At 46.4% G+C, this 23,070-nt stretch overlaps 2 protein-coding genes across 7 annotated transcripts in view; one reads left to right on the top strand and one right to left on the bottom strand.

Annotated features, from left to right (window-relative positions):
• KDELR1 (KDEL endoplasmic reticulum protein retention receptor 1) overlaps positions 1–23,070 on the top strand; it is a 128,922-nt gene that overhangs the window by 82,145 nt on the left and 23,707 nt on the right. The window lies entirely within an intron of this gene.
• The window catches only part of GRIN2D (glutamate ionotropic receptor NMDA type subunit 2D), a 60,714-nt gene that overhangs the window by 33,877 nt on the left and 3,767 nt on the right, over positions 1–23,070 (bottom strand). The window contains exon 1 of one of the 3 annotated variants that reach the window (XM_079951210.1): positions 21,547–21,644. The exons of the other annotated variants lie outside the window; for them this stretch is intronic. The gene's annotated coding sequence lies outside the window, so the exon portion shown is untranslated. Of the gene's footprint in view, positions 1–21,546; positions 21,645–23,070 lie in introns of those variants that run through there. 3 annotated transcript variants of the gene reach the window in all.

Here is a 23,070-nt window from a genome sequence, read left to right as displayed (position 1 = left end):
AGATGTCACTGCTGAGCCAGATGTCAGGAGCTCATCCTGCCCTCCATTTATCCTCCATGGGCCAATTATTAGTCAGAATAGACAAGTGAGTGAAGTGCAGAGGTGGGCACTAAATGAAACCAGTCGCAGATACAGTGGACTTAATGTGTTGGTTTCACCTCACCCAGCACCCTCAATGGATTTATTTTTCTCCACTTGCTATAATTCCTTTTTGGATACATCAGGTTTGCCCAATAATATGTAGACAGTCCTTCTACATATTGATAAAAACCCACTCAGATTATTATTATTTATATCCTGGCCAGCTCTAGGGCAGATTCCCAAATTATTTATCAGAGTGAGCCTGACTCCCTACCTGTCATTGGTTCCAGTAGCATCACACAAGGTAAGAGGTTCATGTACGGTGGGTGTGTTACCCTCATTCTGCCACACTATCCTCAGGAGATTATTCCAACACATGTGCGTGGTCCTGTCCCTCTTTGCCTGTGACTGCCACTATTTCCATTTCATTTCATTTTTATTTGTCAGGCACGAGCAGCCAAATCCCACTCCAAATCTCACCAGAATTGGCAGTACAGATCTGCTCATTGGTTGGTGGCTATACAAATCTATACACTAGGTTCCCCCCCACAAACACACTACAAAAAAATAAAATAAAAAAATCACAATCACAGCATGCAATAAGAGAGTTCCAAATTACTCAAGGAATCAAACCAAGTTGCTGGCTGCAGGCAGAGCCTCCTCAGAGCACCTGTCAATCAGCTGGAGGGGAGATGAATTCCTGTATGGGTCTTTAATTATACTCCTGGTTTGTCTGTTTTATGGTAGTATTGTGGGTGTGACCCAGACCCAGAGGCTGCATAAAAAGCATGTGTTGTGATAATGATGAACTGTGTGGCCAGGAGAATCATGTGGTTCACTTCTTGCTGAAGTGGAATCCTTCCCATTGAAGGGTGTGATTGCATTTTGAATGCTCCCATCCATAATAATCTGTTGGCATATAAAAAAAATGAGCATGTCAAGGAGAACGGCTCTAGCCTATTCTTTCCCAGCATGTTTATTATTTATGTTCCAAGGGGAGAGGGAATAATATTTCCGAGGAGGGACAGTGAGTATTCAGATATGCAATTCCCCACTCGCAGGCTGAAGTGGCACAGTCCAGCAAAAGCTGCCATATACAGTTCTGCTGCTTATATAGCTTGGCTTTTTGACCATAAGTACGATGCAAAAACTATCGAGCGGGTCCTTGGTGATAAATTCTAGTGGGGTCTTCCCCATTCAAACATTCCTTATGGACAATTCTTGATGCCCCAAAGGAATTGAGGTGGAGGTGGGAGGGAGAAGGGAAGGGAAGCAGATAAAGATCTATACTGTCAGCAACCAAAATAAAACCTTCCATTACCTAGTCTCCCACTATGCCTCTAAAGTGAGCACTGAAATCCCTTGCACACTGTCCACACTTCCAGGGACATGTCACCTTAGCATATGTATGTTTCCAAGCCCACATTTGCCAAAGCAATATGAATGTGGAGGGCCGGGGGGGCGGGGCATCAGCATTAAACAATCACAAGGAGTGGGGGTTCTTAAACGTCTCATGCCTAAAGATGCCCCCCCCCCGCAATCCTCCCAGCTGGTCTTACTTTCAGGCCCAGAACCCAGCTGGAATAAACTAGTGTAAAAATAGCCAGGGGTGCACTTGATGGGAAGAACACGGGATGCAGGCCAGGTTCAACATCCCCCTCCTTCCCCTCTGATGCTCTATCCCCACATCAGGGCCACCCAAGAGATTTTGCTGCCTGAGGCAAGGGATAAGATGGTGGCCCCTTCTGCAGATAAAATCTAAGTAGACGCCAATGGCAGTTGTCTCTTGACTTCAACATAGGTGGTAGGGCAGCATCTTCCACTGCGCTGGGGGGTAGCAAGTTAGCTCAGAGCAGTGACTCTCAAATATTTCCCCCCATGCACCACTTGAAAATTGTTGAGAGCCTTGGTGGACCATTTAATGATCTTTCTACCTGTTGTAGCAATTGTAATGTGCAGTGCTAGATGCTGTATGGTTACAAAGCAAGCCTTCTAACATGTGGTTCCACCCTCAGAGAACCATCTTTTAAAAAACTAATTAAACAATTAACCACTCCATACAAACCCTTATCATAGGACAAGACATTACAAAGAAAGAGTCTTATTTTGCCTATGCTAATTTTAATTAGGGCTTACACTGCTCATTAGACCACTTTATTTGGTCTTTCGACATCAAAGCTCTCTCAGAATGCTCATTTTGAGATGTCAGAAACCTTTAAGCTGCTGCTTATTCTGTTCATCTTTTACTCTGGGCAAGGTGATGACATCCCTCCCATCTTACCAACTAATGTAGCTCACCTAAGAGGAGTCTATTGAATTAGATTCTCTCCCCCAGGACTGGCTCAAGTTTCTTTTCATATTTATTATCATTTAAACAGCATGTTTTAACTTGCTTTAAATCTTTAGTATGTTTTGTCTCAAAACAATCCCCTGAAGTAAATCATTAGCAGGCTTGGCAACCTCAAGAGACCCTTCAGTCCCCACCCCCATGAAGATAAAACCCGCATAGGGAAAAATGTGTATTCCAGCATGTGTGAAATGAAGTGCAAGTGTTTAAAATAAAATGATTGCGTCATATTCCAGCTAGAATGAGGTACACACTTCTTTTCTGCTTGGCGATTCTTTACATTACTTTAATTATGAGTCAAGTACTTGGGACGAGGAAGTGGAACCTTCAAGTTCAGGGAGAGGAACCTGTCTCTCTTTCTTCCCTGAAAAAAATGTACAGATTCTTCACAGTTTAGGAGCTCTCTATAAAAAACCACAGAAAACCTCTTATAGATGGATGTGAAGGTAAAATATGGTACTTAGGCTGGAGCAAAAACTACTGGAGGCAAGAAAGAGCAACAGCAAGAATGCTTTCTAAACAAACAAAAGGGGGGGAAATAATAAGGGTGATTTGTTTAGAAGCAATGCAGTGCACAGTGGTGTTTTGCTTGTCATACCCATTCTGAGAAATAAACTTGCTGCATAGGATAATAAGAGGCAGTAAAGACCTGTTCTCTAACATTTGTACTGAGACAATTGGAACAACATGACCAGATACAATTGTAGTTAAGTCCCTGGAGGCTGTATGTTTTGCTCTTTTTTGAAGAGTTGAATGGTCAAGAAGATTGTCCATAATGTCCACATTAAAAGGTGGACTCTAGTCCATGAAAGCTTATGCTGTAATAAATCTTTTGGTCTTTTAAGGTGCCATAAAACCTGAGTTGTTTTTTGCTGCGACAGACCAACACAGATATCCTTCTGGAAATCATTACTGTACATTGAAAAGTGGCAGCCAGATCCCCTCCTCACTTTCAGAAGTTACCTTGTTTCCCAAAGCAGACTGCGGCAAGGATGCCAATGGGACACCTCACCAAGTTGCAGTGAGGATCAAAGAGATGGACAGATAACTGCAAAACCCTTCACACATACTAAGTGCTATGGGGATTATAGTTTATAATAATATGGCCACCACCTGCCACATTTAGGAAAATCCTATGCCAAGTATGTTAATTATGTGCCGCTCTAATATGCAAATTAGATATGGCCCTCTGGCTCATGATATTATTTTGATGCAGTCCGCAGTGTTGAACAAGTTTCTGGCTCCTGGTCTATTGCCACCTGGCAAATTCGCTGGTCACAGTAGGGAGAAAAACCAACAGGCTAAAGCCCCACTGAGGACAACAGCGCCAACAGATATTTCCCTGCAGTAAAATAGGCAAAATTGCATCAGACTCTTGCCAAATCCAGGCATTTTGAATTCAGAAGGTTAACCAGGGAGGTTTTGTCCAAGCTTATCTGAAAACGGATCTCAATCTGCTTTGGTGTCCATGCCTAGAATGCTGGATCTGTCAGATATTTTCTTTTATTGAGATTTGTACTAGAATGCTGCCTCTCCTGCCATTTGTGCTCCAAAGCAACTGCTTCTTGCTACTTTGTGGTAAGGCCAGCCCTTGGTATGGTTGATTTCCCCAAGTCCATAATAAGGGACTACAAACCTGAAACAGGAAATGCAAACTGAATTACCATTTGATCTCAGACCAGAATTCCCTCTGGCCAGACTATCTCGTCACTGTGACCCAAAGGATAATAGGAAAGCCTGATGTTCTGCAGGTGAACCACCTTTCAGGTGATGGCCTCAGTGGCTGCAGGCTTGTGGCTGTGCAGTTCGGAGAAGCACCGGGAATGGCTCCCGAAACCCATGTGAACTCTTCCCACTCAGTGAATATAAAGCCAAGACTGGATTCCACTAGTTCTCCTTCCCCTTAATGATATGCTTGCCCCATGGGAAGTTGTCATAATCTATACCCCAAAAATCTATAACATATGTCCTCACACTTTCCATGCTACCTGCTGTCCTGATTCCTTCCTGACTAATCTTTCACAAGCAATAGTAAAAGCTGAAAGCCTTGTTATTGCTTCATTCACTTGGCAGATCAAGGAAGTTGTCAGTTACCCTGGCAGATGATGTTATTCCTCCTGCTCTTGGAGGGGTGTGTGTGTGGAGTCTGGCAGATGATGTTATTGTTCCTGCTTTGAAAAAAGGCTCTGTTTTCCTCCCACTCCTGTTTCACTACACCACTGCCTGGACCTCTCCAGCCACCTTAATGCCACTTTCCCCACCTTGTCCCCTGCCTGCCCTTGCCTGCTTTTGTGGTTGACAGTTCCAGTCTGGATTTCTCATACATTCCAGAGTGCCCACTATTGGTTTATGTTAACGTGTGTCAAATTGGCTCAAGGCTCCCACCACCACCCACCACCCTGGAGTGTATAGTCAGCTGGTCCTTAGAGGCTGCTGCTATGACTTATCCTCCTAAATTGGCCTTCGTGCCCAGAAGCATCCTCTGACCTGGGTATCCCAAGCACCACTAGGCAAACCATCAAAGTCCTCCCTCACACTCCTCATTGAGCTGAATACGCACCTGCTCCCCAAACCTGGTCATTGCCCCTTTGAAATGCAAAGCCTCTATCAATGGCTACCGGTCATGATGGCTATATGCTGCTTCCAGAATTGGAGGCATTAGGCCTCTGATTATTAGTCGCTAGGGAACAGCAGCAGGAGTGCTGTTGGTCTTACTTCCTGCTTGTGGCTTCTCATAGGCATCTGCTTGGCCTTTAGGGGAAACAGAATGCTGGACTTAGATGGGCCTTTGCACTGATTCAGCAGGGTTCCTCTTACTTCTGTATCACAAGGACTGAGCATTCCATATTTTCCCTGATCAGGGCACTAATCTTCTCCAAAGCACAGATAATAGACTGATCCTGAATGGAACACACCATGTGGTTCTCTGCTTCATCTATCTGGGATCCTGATTCCAAATTACCAATTACAGTGTGGTGTAGTGGTTAAGAGCGGTAGTCTCGTAATCTGGGGAACCGGGTTCGTGTCTCCACTCCTCCACATGCAGCTGCTGGGTGACCTTGGGCCAGTCACACTTCTTTGAAGTCTCTCAGCTCCACTCACCTCACAGAGTGTTTGTTGTGGGGGAGGAAGGGAAAGGAGAATGTTAGCCGCTTTGAGACTCCTGAAGGGGAGTGAAAGGCGGGATATCAAATCCAAACTCTTCTTCTTCTTCTTCTTCTTCTTCTTCTTCTTCTGGTTCTGAAGAGGCATTTCTTGGCACCAATGGTTGGGTCTCAAGGTCTACACATTCATACATGCCTCATTGTTGTTCACCACCTCATGCTTCTTTTTTGTATGGACTGCATTCCTGGACTTAGACAGGACCTGGAAATCAGACTCTGAACATGCCTGATTGCCCTAAACCCAATAGAGATGGGTTTTCCAACTGTGGCTTGTCACCAGCCTACTGGTGGAGGTTGCCCTGTACAGGTAACCTGCTTGAGGTCAGTTTAGAGGTCTGACGTCCTTGCTACCAGTGCACAGATCTCCATCCCGACATGCTCCTCCCATAGCCCTGTTTGTAATCCTGGCAATAGCATGGTGATCATCAATTGGCTCCCTAGGGCAAGCTGATTGAAGGGGGGCATATAGCAGCTGCTGAACTGGGCAGAAATGTGGGGATAATTCCTACCAGGTGTTTGCTGAGAAGGGAACATTACACAAATCCCTGGCACAGAGCTAGCTTGTCATCCCCATCTCCTCTGGGCTCTGATCTACCTGAGAAGCTGTGATACCAGCAGGGGAACCAAATGGTGCCAAGGCAGGAAGTACCAGGATATAGAGCCTGGACAGCAGGTGCTAAATGCCCATGACTGGTGACTGGGGAGGAAGCTAGAGAGAGGCACACTCTGTATGTAAATGCAAGCATTCCTAGAGCCCCACATACTGCAGATGACCATATAGATACATGGGTGCGCTCTCTCTCTCTCTCTCTCTCTCTCTCTCTCTCACACACACACACACACACACAGGCTCCCTCCATTGCAGCAATGCAAATTTTGCAAGTGTGACCCCACCCATCTCCATCAGACCCAGTAACATGAACACCACTCTTGCCTGCTCATGCAGACTGATGCATGCATCCCGGGATACCATTATTTGGTTCTGTTTTGCCTTGATCATCTCTTTTAAAAATCACACTAGCTGTTCTGAGCATTATTAATGGAAAAGTGGAATGGCAATATTTTGTAGCAAAATAGAAAACCGCACTCTCGTCCAAAAGGAAAGTCACACACACACACACCAGCCCATGTGGCCCAGTGGACAAAGAACAGGACTCAGGAGTCCTCAGCCTGTTCCTGCTTAGACCAAAAGTATCTGGGCAAGTTCCTTTTGTCCTCAGTTGTCAAATGGATCTACCTCACAGACAGTTATCCACTTGCCTGGTTGCTTCCAGGTTGTTAACAAGGCAAATACACACAGGCTGTAGGGACAGAGCTACGTGTGACTTTATTCACCATCATTCTTATCCTGAAGAGTTACTGGCAATATAATGTTAGTGAGGAAACAATGATAGAACAGTATTTAACTCATGGAGTGGGCACACTCCCTCCCTCTCCCCCCACGCCCGGATTGGTGCCCTTTCCTCTGTAGCTTAAAGAGGGGAAAGAGAGCCTCCCATTGACTCCTTGTGCCAGGAAGACAGCAAAGCACAGCAATGACTCTGTCTCACTTGACAAGGGGGCATCATTTCTGAAGCTGCAAATACGAGCTCACAGTGGAAGCTGTGATAGGGCAAGAGAAGCAGCAGCAAAGAGCAGTAGGTGAGGCATGGATAGGAGGGGAGCGGAGAGGGACAGGGAGCTCCAGAATTGAGAATTACTTGCAGCACTGCTCACAGGGTGTTGGTGGAAACAATAAAAACCATCAGGAACATTAAATGTGTTATACACATGCCAGACAGTAAATATATATAGGTGAAGCTTTCCAAACATCCACAAACAGCAGTGAAGCTTTTTGCAGGTTCCCATGGAGCAGGCATCCAAGCATTGACACTTGCGTATTAATATTGTTCTTCATTAAATTTATATCCTGTTTCAGCATAACCGCTCCAGGCCACTTACAGTCACAAAAATCACATATTACAAAGTTATACAACTCCCAATAAAACAGTAAATAATTACCATAAAGACCAAAATAGAAACCACTGCCTTAAAACAAGCAGGAATGAAGCAGGTCAGATAGTGCTTAATTCCCAGTTTGGAAATACACGGCTAAAGAAGAACACTTTATGGCTACTTGTCAGGGAACCCTTCTTACATTTATGCTGAGCTCCCTAACACATCACAGCTCGCCAGATGACAAACCCAATTATAACCACACCTCAGACTAACACACACAGTGCATTTTTACGCCACGCATGACAGCCAAACACTTTTCTGAGGAGGCATAGGTGCAAACGCACAACAGTGCCGCTATGCAGTAACATCTCTCTTCATATATCCAAACGACAATCGTAAGATCACTTCATATGGATAATTTATCTCTCTTCTCAGCTGCCCCTTTTTTACATACTTCATTGCAGGGGTTTAAAATGTGGTGAAATGAGAAGTTTTCCCTCCGCTGCTGCAGTAGATCATATGTGGAATGTCCAGGCCAATCTGCGTTACTAGTTGCAGGAGAGAGCCAAGCAACCATCATGATTCTGAGGTTGCTTCCATGCCAGGGCCCTAAGCTTAGCACAGCTGAAAAGCCCTGCTTTTCCGCAATTGGATAGAAACAGATTTTAAACAGCTTCCACAGACGCTCCATTCAATCAGATTATTTTTAAATGCCTAAAATATACTAATCACCAATTAAAAATAAAGCAGGTTCTCCCCACACAGCCTTACTATCTGAAACAAGCAAACTCAGGGACAAGTTATTAAAGTCGCATAATTGTTCTTATAATTGCCAGCTTGAATGGAAACAGTTCAGAGCGAGAATGAACCAAATGCCAGCTGGCCCCACAGGCTAACCGATGATGTGGGCCTCTCTGCCCCGTGGGCCTCTCAACAGCAGTGTTGCTGCCACTTAACAGGCCAAGATGGGCATGGTGTGGCAAGGTTAGGTCTGTGCATCGGATTGGTACAACCAGTGGGCCTGCACAGCCCCAACCTTGTCACCCCCATCCTGGTAATGCCACTCTTGGGAGGGCAGCAGCTGGCCACTCTCTTCCTCTGCTGCAGCCGGGTGGAATGGCAGGTCAAAGCTCAGGACAGTGTAGCACTGTACAGTGGTACCTCTGGTTATGTACTTAATTCGTTCTGGAGGTCCGTTCTTAACCTGAAACTGTTCTTAACCTGAAGCACCACTTTAGCTAATGGGGCCTCCCACTGCTGCCACGCAATTTCTGTTCTCATCTTGAAGCAAAGTTCTTAACCCGAGGTACTATTTCTGTAACCTGAAGCATATGTAACCCGAGGTACCACTGTATTATGCAGGAATGCACTTCTCCATGGTTAAGATCCTCCCATCATGTTTGCTCACAAGTAAGTACTATTCAGTAAGTCCTCTAGATATCATTGGACTCCCAGCTCCCACCAGCCCCAGCCGGCAAAGCCAGTGCTCAGGGATGATGGGAGTTGTAGTCCAGCAGCATCTCTGGGGGTGGGGAGAGGACAGCACAGGCTCCACATCCCTTCAGCAGAGGATACCAGCAACATTAATTAAAAGTTTCCTCCTTGTACATTCAGCCTGCTTTATTATTTTTTTCCTGATGAGGGTTGATGGGGGAGTAGTGATGAATAGCCTCTTAATTGTCCCTTGAATATCCTCTCTGATTTGCTTCAGTGTCAGAGTCTGTTCTGATGGGGGAGACCTTAATTATTGATTTCCTTTCATTATTCCCCCCACTTCATTTTTATAGTGAAATAACTATATATAAAGCCTCCCCGCACCCCACCCCAGAACAGAAATTAGAACTGGAGCAAATCCAAGAGACTATCCGAGTGGCAATTACGATGCATGGGAGCAGATTAAAGGTGCATTAAAGGCTATTCACCTCTAATCTGCTCCTATGCACATCAGGAAGCAATAAAACAGGATGAACCTGTAAATAGGATCCTTTAATTTAAGACAAATAGGGACTTAAAACAGGGGCAGGGGACGAGTGGCCCTCCAGATGTTGCTGGACTACAGCTCCTGTCAGCCACAGCCAGCATGGCCAGGGATGATGGGAGGTGTAGTCCTGCAACATCTGGAAGGCCATTGGTTCCCCATCCCTTGACTGAAAAGCAGTTGCAGTTGGTGTGGTGGGGAAGAGCCATAGAGATGCTGTGCCTCTGGCACCACTGCAGCTTACCCGGGCAAAGTTGGGGCAAAGAGAAGGTCCAGGTCACACAGACGCACCAGCAGGAGCACAAGTCCGGTTCTGCCAGTGCATCTGTGCAGCCCTAGTCTTGCCCATGCTAAGCCCCCCCCCCCACCATCCCAGCTCCCTCAACATAAGCTGTGGTGCTTCCAGTGGCAGGAGGGCTCCACTGCTGCTTAAGTCTCAGTACTGCTTTGCCTGACAAACTAGTTCAGCGGCGGCTGCTACAATTAAGTTTTATTACCAAAAATAATGATGATGATCACAGATCAGGTCTAAAGAAACATGGGAAGAAAACACCGGGATGCAACAGAAAGACAAAGATGTCTGGATGCTCAGTGAAAAGTGAATGATCCAAAGATGGCAGTTCCAGATAAAAGGGCTGCTGTGTAAGCAATCTGAGTTAATTAATTTGGAACACAAAGCTATGATCTTGCGATCACCGGGGGGCAAACACCCTGCCCCCTACCCTCTAGCTGGCACCACACACTATGTTCCAAAGCCACTGAGCTGTAGCTTCTTCCCATGCATACACATTACTATTATTACTACTACTACTACTGCTACTACTACAGTGGTACCTCGGGTTACATATGCTTCAGGTTACATACGCTTCAGGTTACAGACTCCGCTAACTCAGAAATATTACCTTGGGTTAAGAACTTTGCTTCAGGATGAGAACAGAAATTGTGCTCCGGTGGCGTGGCAGCAGCGGGAGGCCCCATTAGCTAAAGTGGTGCTTCAGGTTAAGAACAGTTTCAGGTTAAGAACAGACCTCCGGAATGAATTAAGTACTTAACCCGAGGTACCACTGTACTTATATATCGTCCTTTATCAAAAGATTCCAAAGTGGTGTACAACATTAAGAATATATTTTATGGAGCACAATAAAAAACATAATAATAGATAGCATCGTTGTCATCATCATCATATAATCATAATAATAGACACACAAACCTGCTTTAACAGTCCCTAGATTATTTAATGGCCAAAGGCCTGGGTAAAGAGGAATGTTTTTGCCTGGTGCCTAAAGACATGTACTGATGGGACTGGGTGAGCCTCTCTGGGTATTGAGGTCCTGAGCAGTGTAAGGCTTTATAGGTCAACACCAGCACTTTGAATTGGGCCTGGAAACTAATTGGCAGCCAGTGCAGTCAGGCCAGGATTGGAACCTCTTACTAGCAATATCTGGCACAAATCTGCTGGGAAAGTATATTGATGGCCACACTGTACTGTTCACCCAGTGTGTTCTAGTAATTGCTGATTATATCCCGGATAGTTCCCTTCTTTCCCCACATACTAGGGGCAGGGTTCTGTTAGTCCACTAGCTTTCTTTTCCCTCAGCTGACCCTGCTTTGAGGTTAGCTTGCAGACATCTGCTAGTAAACAGAACAATGACTTTTTCTTTGACACCAGGGTTTTTAAAACTGCAATCCCGTATACATAGTCAAAAGCCCTGATGTTAACAACACTCAGGCAAGCAAACATACACATATGTCTGTATTTAGACCATTTCTGTCAACCCACGCATTCACCACAGAAGGCTAAATACTGAAACGCATGGGCTTCCTTGGTCTACCCTGGGGCCACATGAAAACAAGGCTTGACACCAGGGTAAGTGGGAATACAAGTATGATCTCAGTTGGAAGAGAGGAGGTTAAGCCCATATATCCCCTGTGCCTCTTTGCTGAGGAGACAGTAATTTCCGCAATCACAGAAGTGTTTCTATTCCTGGGAGTGCAATCAGAAGCCGGCGCTCTGCCCGGCTCATCAGGGCCTTCAGCAAGCAAAGACCCCCCCCCTTCTTCCCCCCTTCATGCTCCTGTCACCCTACCACTATCAGGAACAGACACGGAGACCATACCATCTTACAGACCCCAAAGAGGAAAAAGAATAAGGGTGGGTGAATAGATATGCCAATGCCTAGTGGTTAGAGAGCTGGTCCAAGAGGCGTCTCTGCCACAGATCACTAGTACAGCCTTGGGTAAGCTGTTTTTCCCGCAGCCCTATTTGTCCCATCTGTAAAATGGGACTACTGATAATCTGCTTCCTTGCAGGCTTGTTTGTGAAAGCAATGTAGATTGGAAAGTCGATTTTTTAAAAGTGCTCTGTAAATTATGAATAGTGAGCAGTGCACCATTTACCCACATGGGGACTAGGAATAAATAGCTGCCCTCTTCCCCTAACCCCCCCCCCCCAGACTCCTTCACATTGGCCAAGATGTGAAGGGTGAAGAGCCAGGTCTAGTGACTAGAATGTCAAATCCCCACTCAGCCGCTAAACCCATGGACCCCGTGCCTGCCCCCCTTCTCTTTCCCCACTCCCTCACAGGGTTGTTGTCAGTATAAAACAGGGGAGGGAAGAACCACGTACACCAAACAGGGTAAATATATAATAAGAAGAATAAATTCTTATAGAGATGCCACTTCTGTGTAGGAATTAATATGCCCTAGCCCAATGGTTGAGCACCCACTTTGCACAGAGAAGGTTCAGTTCCCAGCCTTTCCACATAGGGCTGGGAGAAAACCCTGCCTGAAATCCTAGAGAGCTGCTGCCAGTCAGTGTAGACAGTGCTGAGCTAGATAGTCATCTGGGTCCTGACTCCGTAAAAGGCAGCTTCCTATGTTCCTAGGCCCCCTGCATGTAGGAATTTCACTGTTGCAAAGCAGTCCATAGAATGGACAAAGTCTCAGCTCTTAAATAAATGCATGTGAAATAACACACACACACAGCCAGCTCCTGCCTTTACACCCACACCACATAAAGGCAAGCCGGCTATTGCTGACGCTTTCGCCTGCATTCCACATCCTCCAGAAGACCGCAAGAGGCCTTCCTAATGCTCTGCCCCCATTGCTGTAAGACTTCTGCCCCCACTTCCCTCGCACTGCCTCTTCTCCCCACTCCCTCAATGAGCTTTCCTTTCTTTTCCCTTTTCTTCCTCCTCTCCCCTCTCTCTTTGGTTCCTGCCGGAGTTATTGATTTTCCTGCCTTTTCTTTCTCTCCCCTCGGGGCCCCGAGTCGTGCTGCGTTTTTGTCCTTTTTCTCGCTTTTTCTTTCCTCCGCGCGTCTCAGTTAGAGGAACACAGAAACGAACATGGCCCCCGGGTGTTTGACATCGCCGGGTGGATGCCACACACCAGGGCAAACAGCCTCCGCACCCCGCAAGCAGACAACACACTTTTGCCTGGGACTAAGGCAGCTTCTGGGGTGGAGGTGGGTGGTTGCATTGACTAGACCATTGTTGCCTCTATGCTAGGACTTACAAACACAAAAACGTTCCCTAAATTTCCTCTAGGGTGAGAGGGGGTTATGGACACAGCAATCCTCTACACCTGCTCTTGGGTTGGCGGCTGTTAACACAGGGATCCCTTGCTTAGTACTCAAGGACAGCTGGGATACAACAGGGACACTGGCTTGGCGAAGCTCACATACTTTTTCTTCACTGGCATGACAAGCACAAATGCTGCTGTGAAGTATTGGAGGAATGAAGCTGACACCCTCAAGCACCTCAAGGCTGAGGGAGGGCAAGAGAGGCGTCCAAGTCCTCTGCAGGAAAAGCTTTGAAAGACCTTTCCTTGAATCCCCCATGTTTGTTGTGTGCTGTTGTTTAAATCAAAGGCAATTGCAGCTGAGTCTGGTGTGGAGATCCTGCATTCGCATTCGGAAAGTCTGTGAGGTCCGTGTGTCTGAGGGGCAGAATCACAGGGTCTGGGGAACATGAGGGATGGAAGGTACAGATGGAGGGGACGGCTGCTAGATCCAAAAGATATTCTGAGACTCATAGTTCAGTGGTCCAACATAGACCCTGGCTGTGTCCCCCTGGCACCTTTGGCTGAAGCTAGTGGGCCCTGTGAAGGGCCATTGAGCCATCAGAAAAGACAACTTGGGGGCCAAGGGTGGGGGCAGAACCAAAAGTGGATGGAGAGAGCAGCATTGCAACTTCATCTAGCACTCGCTCTTTCTTTTCCTCTGTCACACCATCTTGAAGCTCCCATCCTCCCCAAAGTTACAGAATATCAAACAGCAGGGCTGAAAAGAACCTTTCCTGACATTTTGGAGCCTTCTATCAGATAGAAATATGGCCCAGCTTCAGTGTAGAACAAGGCTAAAATAGTGTGAGGCATCTATGGATTAGGGTTGATGGGCATCCTTATTGTGGGGTAACATACCCTCCAATATTTCTCCAATGAAAACAGGGATGTCCCACTCCATAATGATAATTTTACTGTTTATACCCCACACATCTTACTGGGTTGCCCCAGCCCTCTGAGCAGCTTCCAACATACATACAAAGTATCATAACAAAACATTAAACATGGAAAAAACCTTCCCTGTACAGTGGTACCATGCAAGTCGAATCTGTTCTGGAAGTCCGTTCGACTTCCAAAATGTTTGGAAACCAAAGCGCAGCTTCTGATTGGCTGCAGGAACCTCCTGCAGCAAATTGGAAGCTGTGAAAGCCCTGTTGGACGTTCAGGTTCCAAAGAATGTTTGCAAACCAGAACGCTCACTTCCAGGTTTGCGACATTTGGGAGCCAAAACATCTGAGTACCAAGGCGTTCAACAACCAAGGTAAAACTGTACAGGATTGCCTTCAGATGGCTCAGTGGTCAGATAACTCCATACCCTCCAACATTTTGCCAATGAAAACAGGGACATCCTAAGTGGGACATTCCAGGATCAAGTCAGAAACTGGGATGGCTTCTCTAAATCAGGGACATCCCTGGAAAAAAAGGGCAGTTGGAGGGTCTGGGGTGAGGTTGGAGCACAATAGGATACAGGGCCTTACTGCAATGAGGCACTGTGTGAGAGTAGTTCCTATGTCCAAGAACTGGTCAGTTGCCTGGATGGCGCTGCACTGACTCTTAAGGAGCACGTTCACAGTTTGGGGATGCTTCTGGATTCGGCTCTGTCACTGGAGGCTCAAGTAGTCTCAGTGGTTTGAAGTACATTTTACCAACTGTAGCTGATTTGACAGCTGTGGCCATTCCTGGACCAGGAAAGCCTTGCCACAGTAGTTCATGCATTGGTTACTTCAAGACTGGATTACTGCAATGCGCTCTATGTGGGGCTTCCCTCACGCTTCATCCAGAAGCTGCAGTTAGTGCCGAATGCTGCAGCATGATTGCTGACATCAGTGAGGCCTTGTCAGCATATAACACATGTGTTCAGAGATCTGCACTGGTTGCAAATTTGCTACTGGGCCAAATTCAAGGTGCTACTATTAGCATATAAAGCAGAGGTCCCCAAACTAAGGCCCGCGGACCGGATAAAGCCTGAGGGACTCGTTAATCTGGCCCACGGCGACCCCCGCTGCCTGCTGCCTGCTCTTACCAGCACTGTGCTGCACGGCTGCCCACTTCCGGGTCGGAGGAGCACCGGAAATAGCTTGTGCGCATGTGCAAGCGTTATTTGCACATGCACAAGCGTTATTTCTGGTGCACATCCGGGTCGGAGGAGGCCCGTGCACATGCGCACAAGCTATTTCCGGTGCTACTCTGACCCAGAAGTGCACCGGAAATAGCGTGTGCGCACGCATATGGGCACGCGCTCCTCCGCCCTCCGCGCGATCGGCGCTGGAGACACCGGCCCGAGGCGCGGTAAGTTTGCTGACCCCTGATATAAAGCCCTAAACAATTTGAGACCAGTTTACCTAGGAGATCATCTTGCTCCACACGCCCACTTAACCACTTTGATCAGCAAAATTGGCACTACTACAGGTGCCACATATACCCATTCTACAATGATAAGAACTCAATTGATTAATGCATTTTGGAAACCCCTGCCTATTGAGATCAAGCAGGTGCCTTCACTGTACTCTTTTGGGCACCTGCTGAAAACATTCTTGTTTAGACAAGTCTACCCAGAAGCTAGGAAGTTGAAGTGATTTTAATCAGCTTTAGCAATTTAATTTTGTATGTTTTTAAGTATAGCCATGAATTTTTTAACTTTTGTATGTTTTTAAGTATAGCCGTGATTTTTTTTTCAATTTTATTGTTTTATCTTTTTATAAACCACATTGAGATTCTTGTTGTCTTACAATCAAGCAGTGTATGAATGTTATGAAATGACTGAATGAATGAACAGTTTGATATTGGGTGACCCCTTGATGTGACTTTGTGGATGCGTCTGGTTGCCATATAATGCGGCAAAAGGGGGGGGGGTGATTTGCCTATGTAGATTGTACATCCTTTTGGTCCCACTCTCTGCTCCATGATTCTCTTAAGCAAGAAATAAATGAAAAAAGAGCTCCATTATATCAGACCAAAGGCTCAACTAGTCTAGTCTCCCATTTTGCCAGATGCTGCCAGGAAGCCTACAAACAAAGCTTTCACCACATTTATACTTCCCAGCAACTGTTATTCAGTGGCACTGCCTCTGAACCTGGAAGCTCCACACAAAGGCTGCCATCCATTAATTAATCTAATCCCCCTTTAAAGCCTTCTAAACACATTGCTCACACCTTTTGCAGCAGCAATTCCACAGGTTAATTATGCATTGCACAGAGGCAACTCTTCGTTCTGTCCTGATCCTCCTACCAACTGACATAATTGGGTGACCCCAAGTTAGGGGAGAGTGAGGAAAAGCTCATCAGTATCCACTTTCTCTGCCCACTGGGCATATTTATAAAGCCCGTGTATCCCCTTCACTTTCTAAACTATAAATAAATAAATCCAAACAGTTGATGTTGAAAGTTGTGAGGCATCCTAATTTGGGGAAGAGGGAAGGTGATGCTGGGATGATCAGCCCCCGCTTCTCTTTGAGACACACAGCACCGATGAGACGACACACACGCCTCAGAGAGGTTTAATCAAAGTCGGCAGGTTTCATTTCCACCTGCCAGCTGCCTGCAGGAGCAAAATCCCCCTGGATTGCGACAGGTTTTTGGGGAGGAAAAGTGGGGGACCAAGAAAGGCTGCCAGGGAAGGAAATTGGGGGGGGGGGAGTTATTAGCCAAGAGGAACCAATCACCAGGTTCCCAGGGCCAGAGGGGAGATGAGAGGGTCTAGGGTTTCATGCGTCAATTTCATGCCTCCCACAAACCCTTAATCCCATCAAGTGACGCTCACAGGCTCTTCTCTGACTGTAATTAATTTGGAAGCCACACATGCGCGCACACACTCAAGACTTGCCCGCACAAAATCTCTCCCTGCTGATGCCCGGTAATCCCAGGTTAATACTCCTCCCTCCCACCTCCATTTTGGGCTTTTCTCTCCCAGTTTTATGCAGCCCTACACACCTCACAATACCCAATTTTTAAGCCGAGTCAGAAATTAGCCAGAGCCTCTGTTATTCAGTTTGTGAAGTAGTGATAAAGCATGTGCAGAGTGCATTTCAGTTATATAATTTCAGCCAAACTTCAATTTGGCTGCTCTGGCTCAGGGTCTAACAAGAGGCTTGAGCTTCATTACCTTTCATTTTAGAAACCTTTCTCCTAAGTTACTAACTTGTAATAGGTGAGGTGTTTGTGGCCTAAATCTTCCTGGGTTCTGCAATCTACCTCCCCCCCAAACTCTACCACCTTAAACCACTCCGTTCTTAATTTATAGCACTTGCCTCTCAGTGCCAGGTGAAGGAGAATCCCTGCCCAAACAGCTGCTCCCAAACTCTCTTTCATTTCTTCCCTCCATTGGCAAGGCCCTTTCCCAGCTGTTTTGGTGTGCGCACAGATTCCATGCAAAGCTGCCAAAACCCTCTGCCTCGCGCTGGATCACCTCTGTTTCCTGGAACCCGGACAACAGGCCACTTTTGCTAGCACAGCTGTGCCTGGCAGTTTTGTGAAGCCCACACACTCTCTTGCTCTTTAGTGGAGTGTGAGCTGGGCATGGGGCGGGGGGGGGGAGCTTTTCATAAGTATCCATTAATGGCTTGATCTGGAAACTGGAGCACCTGGAGGAAGGGGGTGGGTGGGCAATGGTCCCAGAATCCTCTGCTTTTTGCAGGAAGGAACAAGGGTGCGGGCGGCAGGCAGTGAGAGATAAATGAGAGAGGGTGTGAATGAACACAGAGACAGCATGTATGAAAAAAGTGGCCGGTGGTGAGAATCAGTGTTAGCACTGCCAGAAAGGGCCTGTAGGTTTGGCTGAAGAATGGTATTAATAAACAACACCATGGATTATATGCAGAGGAGGGTGGGCAGAGTGTGTTGAAAAGGAGGCACTTTCTCTCATACAGCCATTTACAATCGTGGCATCTCTTTCTGAATGGGTGTTATCAATAGAATTATTCCCCTGTATTTGCTTGCAGCTTGAATTAGTGTGTCTGGGGAAGGGGTAAGAGCTACAGCCCAAAACTAGATTCAGGAGGATCCCTGTGTACAGCATGGAAAACATTGCAACCAGAGAAGGTTTTTGCTTGGTTGTGAGTGTATCTGTGATAAACTGTGACCTGGATGAGCTTTGTAATAGGATGGGCTGCACACACAAGATCAATATTGGCAGCTACAGTCAAAAGAATCTGTCCAAGGGTGGGAAGGATGACAGTTTCCTTTATTTCGACCTGGGCATTAAAAGGCAAAGACACTTCTCTCTAGAAGCAAGGTGTAGCTATGGAGTAAAACAGTACCCTTGATGACATGTGTGAGAAACAGGGCCAAAAATTAGGGGATGTATTTATAAATTATCGCAAAGCTTGACAGCCCAGTTGTTGCAGATTTGGAGTAATTTAGTGTGCAACGATGTCGGCTGTGGAATTGCAGACATTAGAAGGCAAGTGAAGTTGCCATATGCTTAGTCAGACTACTGGTCCATCTGGCTCAGTATTGCCTCCACTGAGTGGCAGCCTCTCTCTGTGGTTTTAGACAGGGATCCTTCCCAGCCCTGCCTGGAGATGCCAGGGATTAACCTGGGATCGTCAACATGCAAAGGATGTTCTCTACTACTGAGCTGAGGCCTTCCTAGAGCTTACTGTCTTGTAGATAGATTTTTTAATATGGGCCTGAAGAACGTGAAAGCGGGCAGGTATTATCTAAAAGCGCATTAACATATAGGTACAATGGTGCAGTGTGAGGACTATCATCTCAAAGGAGCTATTTAAAGTACTACATTAAAGTGTATTTATGGCAGCAAAACACAATGGCACGACTAAGTAGGTCTGTGTGCTAATATGCAGCCATGTTGTTTTGTCTAAGTAGTGTCTGAAGTAGAACATTGTTACAGTGTTTACTGACCTGTTGGTACAATGGCATAAAGGATGTGCATATGGGGAACCCGTCCTCCACCGCTGCTGCCCCCCGACCCCAAAGTTGTTGGACTAACGTTTCCTCACCCTTGTCTTAAAAGACGTTGGCATCCTGCATGACAAAAATTGTGTCATACAAGCCATGAGGCTATGTAGCGACAGGGCAGAATCTGGTGTCAATTCACATTGTGTAGGATGACAACATCTCCTTGAATGAGGGTAAGCAGAGCATTTGAGAACATGATGTAACACCCCAAGAGCAGGTAAGTAGTCCATATTTGCACAAGAGAATAGATATGGCAGTATACTTAACTGTAGCTGTTGCAAGAAGGAGCAGTGATAAATCATGTACCTAAAATTCTCTAGCAACCACATGGGGAAGATATGTAGAGATAGAACCCTACTCACAAAAGCATCTATATTTCAGAAATATGGTTAACATGGGAAAATGTGTCTGACAAATGCTGGCAATTGTGCACACTCCCTAGACAATGTGGAGAATATCTTAACAAATGGGAATTGTGTACACTGACCAGTCAATGTGTATAGCCCTCCAAGGGATATTAGTGAATCTGAGCATTTCACACCTGACCAGAGAACGTACATGTTTTCCAAGTGGTGAACTCACCATGACCAGCCAGTGTGTGAAATATGCTGTCAAGTTTGCACACATTTCCCAGCATCACTTGAGTTTTTGCACATATGCAGAGTTCCCTGTTTATGCTCTTCATTTGAGTACACTGTCTACTACAGCACCTAGCGAATGTGCAAACTAACCAGTGCTTATGTATGTTCTTCATTCAACTCACACTACTAATCACCGAGGTGCATACATATCAATAATTAAAAGAACACAGCTACGTTGCTGGAAGCACATTTGATGAAAACCGCTTGCAAAATGGTGGGGGCAAACTATTGATTCTGTCTCAAGGCCTGCAGATAAAGCTACTGGGGTGTTTAAAGACAGGTGGGTTCACTATGCAACTGTGTTGCTGCAATTTCATTGTATATTTGGGGAAAACATGGGAATATAGGTGGAAGGCTGTTGTTGCCACAGGCAGTGTCAAATATTTACTTGTATTCAGTGTGTATTCCTGGTTGTGTGTGCGTCCTCATACAAGTTCACAGTACTACTGCTATTAGTAAGAATACTATTAGTAGTGCTGCACTGTATATCATTTATTTATTCAAAATTTTATATCCCACTTTTTACCATGCAGGTCTCAAAAGGGCTTATAACCATAAAATTACAATAAGCGAAATTTAAAACATAAATTAAACCGCCAACCTTTCAAACCTCAACAATTTAAAATCTCAACAAATAACATTGCTGTAGGCACTCTAATGCATTCTGGGCACTAAATCTGTGCAGCACAGTTAGTCGTGCGCCTCAGCATCTCTCACTGACCACACCCAAACCAGCTAATCTGTTGCTAGGAGGCTCTTCTAGCAGCCAACGCCTCTTCAAGGGAGAAAAGGCACAACTGGTGAGAAAAATCTACAAGTGGCAGGAGGAGAGAGGAAGCCATTCCGACTGTGTGCTTGGAGGGAGAGACCACACATGTGGTCTCTTTCTCAGGCAGCAGAGACAGTTGCCTTGACCCAAGGATGGAGAGGGGAAAGGCTGTAGCTCAGTGGCAGAGCACCTGCTTTTCATGCAGGAGGTTGCAGGTTCAATCCCTGGTATCTCCCGGTAAAGCTAAAGAACTGTTGCTGGTCAGGGTAAACAAATGGGCAAAGTGGACCAGTGGTCTGGCTCAGTATAATACAGCTTCATTTGTTTGTAATACCATCCACAGCAGTCCAAGAGGGCAAATGTGCTTAACCATTCTTACCTAGTCCATCCTCTGGAGATAGATGACTAATATTGCCATGTTGAGAATGGCTGAGACTTATTGGTCCAAGTCCATTGAGTGAATTGATGGCTGAGCTGGAAAGGTGGCGGGGGTGAGGGGGGGCGTTGAGGTTGAACTGTGGCCAACCCCTGCATGCTAAATAATGCTGGCAGTCAGGAAAGGGGGGATTTGCTTTGATGCACTAAAACAGCCACGCGCGCACACAACCTGAAGAGAGACAGTTATTGATACCGAGCTATACCCATGCCAGAAGAGTCACCCGAGCAACACACAATCAAGAGAGGAGGCAATCGGCAAAGCAGACAGTCAGAGGGCAGAGGCAGCCACTGATCCACACGCACAGTCAGAGAGGAGAGAACAAGCCATGTGCACAAAAGGGAGAGGCAGCCTCTGATACAGGTTCACACAGCAGGTGAGATTTAACACACACACCCCAGTACAGTGATCAGTAAAGAGAGGCAGCCTTTGATGCACCTGAAACAGCAGCAAAGAGGATCATTGACACACATGCACAATCGGAAAGGCAGAAACAGCCACTGATACAGCCAAGGACACACCTGCTTTGTAAAATGCTGGCAATCTCACATGTGAACGGCCAGACTCCAGGTGTGAAAAGCCCACATAGACACATGAAAAGAAGCACACGCTCAGATACTACACACCCAACGATGTGGGGTCCCAAGCGCAGATACTCATAGACAAAGATGCACACACTCAAAGGTCATAGTCACCATCAGGCTGGGCCATACCAATGATCCATCTTAATCTAGTCTCCAGAATCCGGCAAGGAAAATAGCACTTCAGCCCCCACAGCTGCGGAGCCCACTGTGTGGCCCCATTTCCAATCCTAGGGAAAAAGCGGGCAGAAACATCTTTGTGACCGGCAGCCACAGACTGCCCCCAAGATTGCACAAAAGATGAAAAGTGGTCCAGCTAGCCTGCAGGCTGTAGCAAAACACCCACCTGCAATAGAAACTGGGCTGAGAAAAGGATGAGAAAAGCCGGAGCTCACACATCCTTTCGGAAAAGCCAGCATCACCTTAGGGATTCCGCCCCCACCTCCCCACACGGAAAACATTGTTTCCTGAGGAAACCACAGTAGTAATTACAAAGTGATGTTATCCTCTGCCTTGCATTCAGCTTCACAGTCGTCTTCCGCAAGAGGCTGGTTCCTGCACCCATCTTTGCTGGCTGCTATCAGTTTTACCCCATTCTCCATTATTCTCTCTAAGGATTCCCTTCCTTTCAAAAACAAAAACCCACTTTGAATCCCTACCTATTTGCATTTTCCGGTGACAATGAGTTCCATAGGCATTTCAAGGACTGCGCATGAAGTGTGAGGAGAGCTTTTTAGAGAAGGGTGTCCTGAACATAGCAGGAGGCAGCCGGACAGAGAAAAGGGAATACTGAATGGAACACACACACAAACAAGACAGTATTTCTTTACTCAAGCGCCAAAGGTCCTATAATGGTTCCCACCTTTCTTCCTGTGGTACAGCACCTCTTGCCTTGCTCCTCTCTATTAAACATCACCCTGTGGACATTACCTTCTTCACCTACTGCCTCACCCTTTGCTTGGCATGCAAGTGGTCATGAGAATGTGGCCCACGTTCTCCAGCCAAGCCTCTGCCCCTCTGCCTTGTTGAGGGATCATAGGTGGTGCAAGTGCTTTGCATGCTGAATCGCAAGCCTCCTCTTAAAAAGAAGGGACCTGTGGCCTTTCGCCAGGCAACTCCCTAAATTCCCTGGCCCCCTCTTTTCTTTCCCTTCAGTTCCTTTTCACACTCACACCTTGCTGCTATTTCTGTTAGATGGCTGTTCCCATGGGCTGGCATGAGACCTTACGTATGAAAAGAGTTGCCCAGATGCCAACATACGCGGGAGAGAGGGCACCATGCTTGAACTATGGGGGTAAGGGTAGAGGGCCTTAATAAAATGGATAAGCCCCACCTCCTGACTCCTCCCATTTTAGCCAAACCATGCCTTTTAAAGAGAGGCATCACAAAGAGTATACCTCTCACCCACCCGCCCCCCACTCCGCCCAGTAATTTGAGCACTAGGAGGCCATGTGAGGAAACACCTTGTGAATTCTTTGGAAAAATCAGAAGGTGCTGGAAGGGGATTCTGCATCCAATTCTTAATGACCAAACCTTTTCCAAAGGAGTTCAGGGGCCTGGTCATCAACACCCCCCTTCTGTTCCTCTCTCTTACCTCTGTGCCCTTCCCAGTTCCCAGTCCACTATTCAGTCAGTCAGTGATTGATTGGTGTCCAG

The sequence above is a fragment of the Podarcis cretensis genome (genome assembly GCF_951804945.1).
Source record: "Podarcis cretensis genome assembly, chromosome: 13".
NCBI lineage: Eukaryota > Metazoa > Chordata > Lepidosauria > Squamata > Lacertidae > Podarcis > Podarcis cretensis.
The sequence above is the reverse complement of the archived record's forward strand: the minus strand, read 5'-3'. Positions and strand labels throughout refer to the sequence as shown.